General features: G+C 47.0%; 1 pseudogene; it reads left to right on the forward strand.

The window, feature by feature from the left end:
• Positions 1-8,090: 8,090 nt before the first annotated feature.
• Positions 8,091-10,066, forward strand: LOC134459645 (uncharacterized; annotated as a pseudogene).
• The last annotated feature ends 570 nt before the right edge of the window (positions 10,067-10,636 follow it).

The raw sequence follows: 10,636 nt of genomic DNA on the forward strand, positions 1-10,636 counted from the left end.
TTTTACAGTTCTTTAGACAAACAGCAATAGCAAAAAGACTATTAATATTAGGCCACTTAAATTGTACATTGTACAACAAATACATGTTTTGCATGGAAAATATCTGAAAAGCTGAAATGTTATAGGGTTGGGCGATATGGAGAAAAAGTTTGTGCAACAGCTCAACTTTGATGAGTTAGTACATTACTTTGCAAGAAGGAAGAGAAAGGAAACTTTTTTAGAATTTTGTAAGGGGGCCTTTGCATTACCATATATAGTTGATATGCAATACTATTAGTCTTTTAAAAATAATAATAATTGAAATGTACAAATAAAAGTAATCAGATGAGCACAACGAAGTTTGCAATAACCTAAAAGAAAGCAGGCATATTCCAGTGCAACTCCTGCAGGATAGCAAAAGCAAGAAGCGTGGGAAATCTCCACCCCATGGAAATGGATACATTTCGCGCCGTTTCTGCTGCTTGCTGACTGACCGGCTTTTGTCTGCTGCCTGTGTAACTGACTGAAGAGAAGATCTCGAGTGAGCTGGATTACTTAACAAAAGGTTGGTAAACATCTGATACGAGTGTACTTTGGCTATTGCTATTTCTGCAACTATGTTATTACTGCATCATGTTAACCAAAAGGACAGGGACTGTTAATGTAAATGAACGAGTTATCTGTCGTTAGCTAACTTTGGTTAGCTAACTTTGGTCGTTAGCGAACTTTGGTTGAAACTTTGGATATTGATTCCATCTTTAAGTGTTAATTTCGTCAGATGAGAAAAGTGTTTGTTTGCAACACAATACAGAGAACAGCTTTTGCATCTTGTTTTATTAGATGAATGAGGTGCTGTCGTTAGAACGTGGTTATTATCTTCAGTAAGGCTAGGGTTGCCACCTGTGTCTGACAAAAATCCTGGACATTTTGACCATCCGATCGACCTTTTTGTTTGTAAGAAAAAGGCGCCTTGCACAAATCTAACCAGGGATAAAAAACGGCAATTGTATTGCTAAAATTAATTTTAAAAATGCAAATTTCCAGTTATTTGTTTAATTAATTGCTTTATTTAATGACAGACTCACTCTCTCCTCTCCTCAGCATGGTCTCTCCTCTCCTCTCCTCTCCTCTGCATGGCACCTCCTCTACTCTCCTCTGCATGGCCTCTCATCTCCTCTGCATGGCACCTCCTCTACTCTCCTCTCCTCTGCATGGCACCTCCTCTCCTCTCCTCTTCATGGCACCTCCTCTCCTCTCCTCTCCTCTCCTCTCCTCTGCATGGCCTCTCCTCTACTCTGCATGGCACCTCCTCTCCTCTCCTCTCCATGCCCTCTCCGCTCCGCTCCTCTCCTCTCCTCTCCTCTCCTGTTTGCTTATGTGGAATAAAAAGAAATCATGTAATTTTTCAGTCTGCAAGAATAACCAAATGTAGTAATGTAAGGTGTAGTGTCAAACAGCCTACCTGATCGCTCAGAGTGTGGTGTGTGGTTTGCTTGTGCTTGGCTGAGACTCTGCCTCTGCTGCTCTCTGCTCTTGACTGACTCACTCTCTCCTCTCCTCAGCATGGTCTCTCCTCTACTCTCCTCTGCATGGCACCTCCTCTACTCTACTCTACTCTACTCTCCTCTGCATGGCCTCTCCTCTCCTCTGCATGGCACCTCCTCTCCTCTCCTCTCCTCTCCTCAGCATGGTCTCTCCTCTCCTCTCCTCTGCATGGCACCTCCTCTCCTCTCCTCTCCTCTCCTCTGCATGGCCTCTCCTCTCCTCTGCATGGCACCTCCTCTCCTCTCCTCTGCATGGCACCTCCTCTCCTCTCCTCTCCTCTGCATGGCACCTCCTCTACTCTCCTCTCCTCTGCATGGCCTCTCCTCTCCTCTGCATGGCACCTCCTCTCCTCTCCTCTCCTCTGCATGGCACCTCCTCTCCTCTCCTCAGCATGGTCTCTCCTCTCCTCTCCTCTCCTCTGCATGGCACCTCCTCTCCTCTCCTCTCCTCTGCATGGCACCTCCTCTACTCTACTCTCCTCTCCTCTGCATGGCCTCTCCTCTCCTCTGCATGGCACCTCCTCTCCTCTCCTCAGCATGGTCTCTCCTCTCCTCTCCTCTCCTCTCCTCAGCATGGCACCTCCTCTCCTCTCCTCTGCATGGCACCTCCTCTCCTCTCCTCTCCTCAGCATGGTCTCTCCTCTCCTCTGCATGGCACCTCCTCTCCTCTCCTCTCCTCTGCATGGCCTCTCCTCTGCATGGCACCTCCTCTCCTCTCCTCTCCTCTGCATGGCACCTCCTCTCCTCTCCTCTGCATGGCACCTCCTCTCCTCTCCTCTCCTCTTCTCTGCATGGCACCTCCTCTACTCTACTCTCCTCTGCATGGCACCTCCTCTCCTCTCCTCTGCATGGCAGCTCCTCTCCTCTCCTCTCCTCTCCTCAGCATGGTCTCTCCTCTCCTCTCCTCTGCATGGCACCTCCTCTCCTCTCCTCTGCATGGCCTCTCCTCTCCTCTGCATGGCACCTCCTCTCCTCTCCTCTGCATGGCCTCTCCTCTCCTCTCCTCTGCATGGCACCTCCTCTCCTCTCCTCTCCTCTGCATGGCACCTCCTCTACTCTCCTCTCCTCTGCATGGCCTCTCCTCTCCTCTGCATGGCACCTCCTCTCCTCTCCTCTTCTCTGCATGGCACCTCCTCTACTCTACTCTACTCTACTCTCCTCTGCATGGCCTCTCCTCTCCTCTCCTCTGCATGGCACCTCCTCTCCTCTCCTCTGCATGGCACCTCCTCTACTCTCCTCTCCTCTCCTCTGCATGGCACCTCCTCTACTCTCCTCTCCTTAGCATGGTCTCTCCTCTCCTCTCCTCTGCATGGCACCTCCTCTCCTCTGCATGGCACCTCCTCTACTCTCCTCTCCTCTGCATGGCCTCTCCTCTCCTCTGCATGGCACCTCCTCTACTCTACTCTCCTCTCCTCTGCATGGCACCTCCTCTCCTCTGCATGGCACCTCCTCTCCTCTCCTCTCCTCTGCATGGCACCTCCTCTACTCTACTCTCCTCTCCTCTGCATGGCACCTCCTCTCCTCTCCTCTCCTCTGCATGGCACCTCCTCTCCTTACCTAGTCTTCCATTTGTATTTGGTGTTTTTTGTGGCTGCTGATAGGAGTCCTGGCTGGTTTTCAATGTATGTTTTGAATTCAGAACAGGACAACTGGAAGTTCAGCCTGACTTGAGGCTCAGCTTTAACCATTGCCACAGACAGTCAATTTCTTTTATCAGTCCACGCATCCTCCATGAGGCTGAACACGCGTTCTGCATATGCATTGCTTACTGGTACTGAAAAAATAAAAGCTATCAGCTTCAACAGCTCCTGGGTGTCTTTTGCCTTTGTGAAAAAATAGGCCCATTTTCTGTCTGGGGTTAAGTCTGTTGGGAGTGTGTCAAACACTGAATTTAGGGTGCTCACATCAGTATATAGACGGTCTTCGTCCAGATCAAGGGCTAGTTTCTCCATCAACACTTCAAATTGATGTCATTTCGGTGCTTCTTTCAGGCTTAGGCAGCCAATGTTAGACAGCATCTCACAATTGAAGTCAAATCTCTGCTCAAGGTACAACACTGCTGTCTCAAAAAATCGGTCCACCAGGCTTCTGAATTGCTCTTGCTGATTGGGTAAAAGGTTCCTCAGTGTCTGCTTCGCTTTGCTCCCATAGAACTTGTCTGTGCGCCTAGACATAAGCTGACTCCTCAAGCGGTTCATCACAGTGTAAACATCAACAAGAGTAGCACTGTCACTCTCAAGCACTCTAATAGAGGCATCAAACTCTTGCATCACATTGTGCATGAATGCCAGGACACATTCAGCCAAAGTGCTGTCCACATCTCCTGGGTCCTCTGCACCACACACAAATGCCCAGATAATATGTGGGCAGTCCTCCTTTCCTTGTGACACAAAGTAGGACTTCAAAGCTGGCCAACACTCAAGAATTCTCTGGATTGCTGGTAACAAAGACAGCCACCGGGTAGGAACATGCCTGAGAATCTCCTTGTATGTTGTATTTGTAAATTCACAGAACTCCTAAAGCATTTCCACTTTTTTGGCAGAGCAGCTGAATTCACTGTACACCTTCAGCACAAAGGCCTCCACGTCACACCCAGCTGCACTGAAGACGCGATTGGCCGTTTTCACGGTGTTGTGAATCATGTGGCACTTGCAATTGCCCTTCATTATCCGTGGATTAACTCCTTTCAGTTTTTGGTAAACTGAATTGTGCCTTCCATAATTAACGGATGCGTTGTCGGCACCATAGGCACTAATTTGATTCAAGGACAGCACGTTATGCTCTGTAATAGACACAATTTTTTTGAAAATCGCGTCACTGGTCTCATCCGAATCCTCATAGAAATCTAGCAAGCCGTATTTGACCCCCTCTGTTGGGCTGAAATACTGCACGGTGTAGGGGAACATCTTGGTGTGACCAGAGTTGAACGCATCAGAGCACACGCTGAAAAATTGTGCTTTCTCGAGATCTGCTGTCAACCTTTCCTGACTGAAGGGTGCTAGTACATTTTCAACCAAAGCCTCGGTTTTAGTACGGCCGCATGACATTTTGGTAGCGATGTCACTGTCGTTGAATATCCTGGCATTCAATTTATTGCCACAGTCAGTGGAGAGATAACTGTGCCCATGACGTACGCTGTGGTACGTGGTTGCTAGCTCAGCGACGGTGACTTTTCTCTTGAGATGATTTAGTAACCAATGCTGAAATTGCCTTTGTTTGGCGTGAGCTTTCCGTTCTACTCTTGTGTTTTTTACTTTTGATGTGATCATCCAATGCGGTTTTCCCTTCATATTTAATGAGGATTTTCGAAGGGCACAGAGAGCAGCTAGCATAAAACGGGTCACTGGGGAAAGGTTTTAGCCAACTAGCATACCTCTCCTGTTTCACCCAATCACTATTAAAACAAGTTGACCTTTTTTGTTTTTTTCTTTACTGGCCTGTCTCCTCCTGATGCACCCTCGTCGTCATCCGTCTCTCCACCCATTTTCTGTTTTTCACCTGCCTTTCCTTCACCTTCTTTTCACTTTCCTTTCTCTGAAATCTTTGTCCAACACACTCTCCGTCTCCACCTAAATTTCCAACAAAGTGGTGTTGGCGCGTGCCGCCACCCACCTCTGCCCCGCCCATTACACCTTCTGAATGGTCGTGCGGTCCAATCACTGCCCGTCATTTTTGACGTTTGTGGACGTAGGCACGCTTTAGTAGTTCTTTACGGCTCTGGCTTCAAGTAAACTGAAATACCCATTTTGCGCAGCATATACAAAATTCCGGGACATTTAGTGTCCCGGATTTTAATTTTTATTTTCCGGGACAGACCACGAAAATCCGGGACAATCAGGAAATTCCGGGACAGGTGGCAACCCTAAGTAAGGCAGATGACATTCGTGAAGGTTAGCAATATTTTCAAGGCCAGAGGATCTGGGCTCCCATTAGCAATGTTTGTGCCAGTCAGGAACACCCTGAGAAGCGCAAAGGTGAGGGCTGGCGGGGGAAGACTTAACGGCATAGCTGAGGGATCGCTTGTACTGTGCTTAGAACTAGGGTGACCGGACAGTCCCGAATTTTAAGCTGCTTGCCCGAATCCCGAATCTGCCCCCAAATGTCCCAAAAAACCATACTGCAGCAGAATACCAATATGTTGTCTGGTAAAACCTTAAAAACTATGCTTGGAGCTACTGAGTCCACTGCAATTGTTCTAAAAGAAGTCAGCCGACTGAGTGCTAATTAGAGGCTACAGTCTGTGGCTGATTTTACACTGTTCTGTCTGCGTGCACCCTCGCAATGTATTGTTTATTTTTTGACGTTCTAATATCAGGCGCGCGAGTGCACTGACAAGCTAACTTTTGCGCTGACGGCAGGCTAATTCATTCGACATGGACAGTATACAAGTGTACAACAGCCTTGCAGCCCCAAAGCCAAAGCATCTATGCAGGTAGGCGACAGAGGAATCATTAGAAAAAGTTTAGGAGAAAACAAGAGCGCAACGTGCGTGCAGCAGCCTCAAGGGTGACACGACAAAGCTGTGGGCAAATAAGTTTAAAAATGTAGGCTACTACGGTAATAGTCAATAGACTCATATGTGAGAATGCTGTTCATTGACTTCAGTTCAGCATTCAATACCATAATACCACAACAACTCATCAGAAAACTGGACAAACTAGGTTTCAGCACCTCCCTCTGCAACTGGCTGCTGGACTTCCTGATGCAGAGACCACAAGCAGTACGGGTAGGGAATAACACCTCAAGCACCCTGACCCTGAGCACGGGGGCTCCGCAAGGTTGTGTTCTCAGCCCCCTGCTGTTCACGCTGCTGACACATGACTGCACAACGACCCACAGCACTAACCATCTAGTGAAGTTTGCGGATGATACAACACTGGTGGGCCTCATCACTAAGGGCGATGAGACCCACTACAGAGAAGAAGTAGACCTGCTGGCCAGATGGTGCAAAGACAACAACCTCCTGCTGAATGTCAACAAGACCAAGGAGATTGTTGTCAACTTTCAGAGGGTCCAAAAACAACTGCCACCACTGACCATCGACGGTGATGCTGTGGAGAGAGTGAGCAGCTCCAAGTTCCTTGGAGTGCACATCAGCGACGACCTCTCTTGGACCACCAACACTACATCACTGGCGAAGAAGGCCCATCAGCGTCTCTACTTCTTGCGCAAACTAAAGAAGGCAAGTGCTACACCCTCCATCATGACAACATTCTACAGAGGAACCATAGAGAGCGTCGTGTCCAGCTGCATCACAGTGTGGGGAGGAAGCTGCACGGAGAAAAACAGGAAGACACTCCAGCGTGTTGTGAACACAGCGAAGAAGATCATTGGAGTACCACTCCCCTCCCTGCAGGACATTTACACCGCACGCCTCACCCGAAAAGCACTGATGATCATCAAAGACACAAGCCACCCTGCACACAAAATGTTCAGCCTCCTGCCCTCTGGAAAGAGGTACAGGCGCCTCCGTTCCCGTACCACCAGGCTTGCAAGCAGCACGATGCATCAAGCAATCAAGATACTGAACACTCAACCCACTCTCCCTTCACTGTCAGCCTCTAGCCAGCCAGGCCACTGACAACGCTCCCCCCCCTCATTCCCACCACCATATCTGCGACTGAACATTCCACCTGCACTACTACATCTGTGACTGAACTTTCAACCTGCACTAACTCAAAACACGCACACACACACACACACACACACACACACACACACACACACACACACACACACACACACACACACACACACACACACACACACACACACACACACACACACACACACACACACACACACACAAGCACACTGCACTTTCTGCACAAAACCCAAACATACACACACTGACACACAACTCATACTCACACACATACACACACACACACACACACATACACAGGTACACACACACAGACGCACACCGCACTTTCTACCTGCACTAAACACACACACACACGCACACAAAACACATACAAACACACACACACACACACATACTGCTGCTGGTGTATTTAATAAAACCTTTTTTAATTATTTATTTTCTTCAAATGCTACTATTACTATGTCAGAACGCTATAAAGGACTTTTAGAAAAAGCACAACAAAATACCTCCTCTTAATGTATGTTCTCTACAAGTCTTCTGTTGTCCAGTCTTGCACTTTAAATGTCTGTATGAGCAATGTCTACGTCCATACTGTCTATGTCCATGTATGAGTACTGTCTATGTCTATACTGTCTATGTCCTTACCTAGATTAGTCTATGTCTGCATGGGAGAGCAAGAAACGCAATTTCAAATTCTTTGTATGACCAGTGCATGTAAAGAAATTGACAATAAACTTGACTTGACTTGACTTGACTTAGTGAACAGGTGCCCCATATCGACAGGGCACCTGATTTTGGTGCAAACATGAGAAATGCCCGGATGCCCGACTTAGTAAATTCCTTTATATGAGCTAATGCTTTAGTTGAAGTAGTTGTAGTTTAACTGAAATGCTTTAACTTATTGATTGTGCTTGATTATAATATATGTTTGATTATAATATATGTTTAGGGCAGTGGTCATGTCCAGCGAGGATGAGGATGAGGATGATGATGACATCCATGAACAGACATCTCCTTCACTTCCGAGGCTTCCATCTACTCTGCAATTCATGCAAATGCCTCCACCTCTTCATCCTCCACCCGGGTCTCAGCAAACGCCTCCACCCAGGTCTCAGCAAACGCCTCCACCCGGGTCTCTGCAAACGCCTCCACCCGGGGCTCCGCAAACGCCTCCACCTCTTCATCGCGCCACCGGGGCTCTGCAGGCTGCAGAAACGCCTACCACCCATGAGTCTTCAATCCCCAGACAAAACGTTCGGGATGGCATGTTTAGACGCATTTTGACCCTCCTTGAGAACATGAAAGACACTCAGCTGAACCATGGGAGGATTCTCCAAGCACTTCTCCAAAACCAAGACAACGTGGCCGACCTAACTCGTACTCCTGAGGGTTTCCCGCTCAAGACAATTAATGATGTCATCTGCATGGAGGAAAAGCTGGCGAACCCCACCTTCATGTCAGAACTGGTATGTATTTTAAATGTTTGTGTGAACTGAATCAATCTGTTGCTTCCTGTAGCATATGAATGCCTGTTATTTAACATATAAAAGCCCATTTGTTTTATCCTCACAAGCGCGAGGGGAGGGGGTTGGGGGGTCAGGCACTTATCTGCACAGCGCAAAATTTGGAAAATTGAGATTAAATACTTTTTATATTTTTTCGTCGAGGAAAGTTTACTTATGGTGGTGTAAAAAGTGTTAATATTACACTTTGGCCTAGATTAAATGAAATAAATTAGATGAAGATACGAAATTGTATTCCAAAGTGTGCTCATATCCATATATATGCCAGTTCTCTCATGTTGAGAGGTTTACTCCAGTGACCAATATTAACCTGCCTTGTGCCTTGTATTGTCTTTGTTACCCCTCAGATTGCAGCTGTGGCGGACATTGGAGGGGCCACTGTTGACGGGGGCCACCCGCCGTATGATGGCCTTCCTCCTGGAACAGAAATTGGCACAGGAGTACAATTTCTTGGGAAGAAATGGCAAGAGGGGCTTCAAGCCACTGAAGCTTTTTGAAGTCTTTTATGGTAGGTGTACAATACAGTATTAGAAATATAGATAATACCAATCATGCAACTACAGGTGTGTAAGGGTGGGCATTGGTCATGGCTGGGGTAGTTAAAGCTGCAGTCTGCGGCTTTTTTTTTAAGCATAATGCCTGGAACTGTCCGGGGAATTCTGAAAGTAGTACATTAAATACCCCAATACGAAAAAAACAACTTCTCTAGGTCCCCTATGTCCCGCTAGCTCCCTCCAAAGCCAGCGGGTTTGTTTACAAAATTGAAGACCGGCCCTGTAAAAGGTAACCAATCAGGTTACGAGGTGGGCTCTGCTACCTGTCAATCACCGATAAACATTGTGTATTGAGTATTTATTATATTTATTTTATTTTTACTTTATTATGGGCTATACTTACTGTGTATTCCGTGTTCGCAAATGGCAGGTGAGTTTAGGAATGAAGAGTTGTGTATGTACATCTGGCCGAATGTGTTTTGAGGGGCGGGACAGGAAGTTGAATAATACTTTATTTTTCGGTGCAAAATAAGGCATTTCTTGCATTTTGCGACTACGGAGGTAACCGCTTTCAACTTCAAGCGTTCTGATAGATCATGTACAACTCCTAAAATGCAAAAAACGTATGACAACAACAAATCCTGCAGACTGCAGCTTTAAGAAGGCAATGGTTCTTGTTTTGTTTTTATTTAACTGAAGTACACACCCCTACCATTAAATATTCAGATATGAAATGCGATATTTGGCTGAGAGCTATATTTTATGTCTTGCAGGAGCCTTGAAGAAGAACACAATGACCCATACCATCACAAGGAAGGATGCTGAGAAGGCAGTCTCCAAATGGCTGATTGGGGCTAGGGACAGGGGGGGAATAGACAGGCCCGTCAGGCCAGAGTGGTAGCTCCTCCAGAAATGTAATTAGTGCCATCGCCGCTTGCGGCTTTAATTTCTTTCTTTTTCTTTCACGCATACACGCGTGCACACAAAATTAAAGCCTGTTTTAGCCACATTCTCAAGAGTCAGTGTTATGTTTCAGCTTTTCAGATATTGGCTTGCAAAACATGTATTTAGAGTTGTTAGCAATTGAAGTAAAAGTATTTTATCGCTGTTTGTGTAAAGAACTGGGCTGACTGTAATAAGCCCACACAATACCTGAACGGGTAAAATCAGGGACCCATAATGAGCCTGCATGGGGCCACTAAGTGTGGGATCCAGATGGGAGAAACCTGTGCTGCCCAAGTAGGTTTTAGCTGGGGCCCATATGAAACCCATAAAGGGGCCACTTGGTGTGGGACCTAGATGGGGGAAACCTGGGATGCCCGAGTAGGTTTTAGCTGGGGCCCATATGAAACCCATAATGAACCCATAAAGGGGCCACTCGTTGTGGGACCTAGATGGGGGAAACCTGGGTTGCCCGAGTAGGTTTTAGCTGGGGCCCATATGAAACCCATAAAGGGGCCACTCGGTGTGGGACCTAGATGGGGGAAA

This window comes from Engraulis encrasicolus, chromosome 2 (assembly GCF_034702125.1).
Source record: "Engraulis encrasicolus isolate BLACKSEA-1 chromosome 2, IST_EnEncr_1.0, whole genome shotgun sequence".
Taxonomy (NCBI): Eukaryota; Metazoa; Chordata; class Actinopteri; order Clupeiformes; family Engraulidae; genus Engraulis; species Engraulis encrasicolus.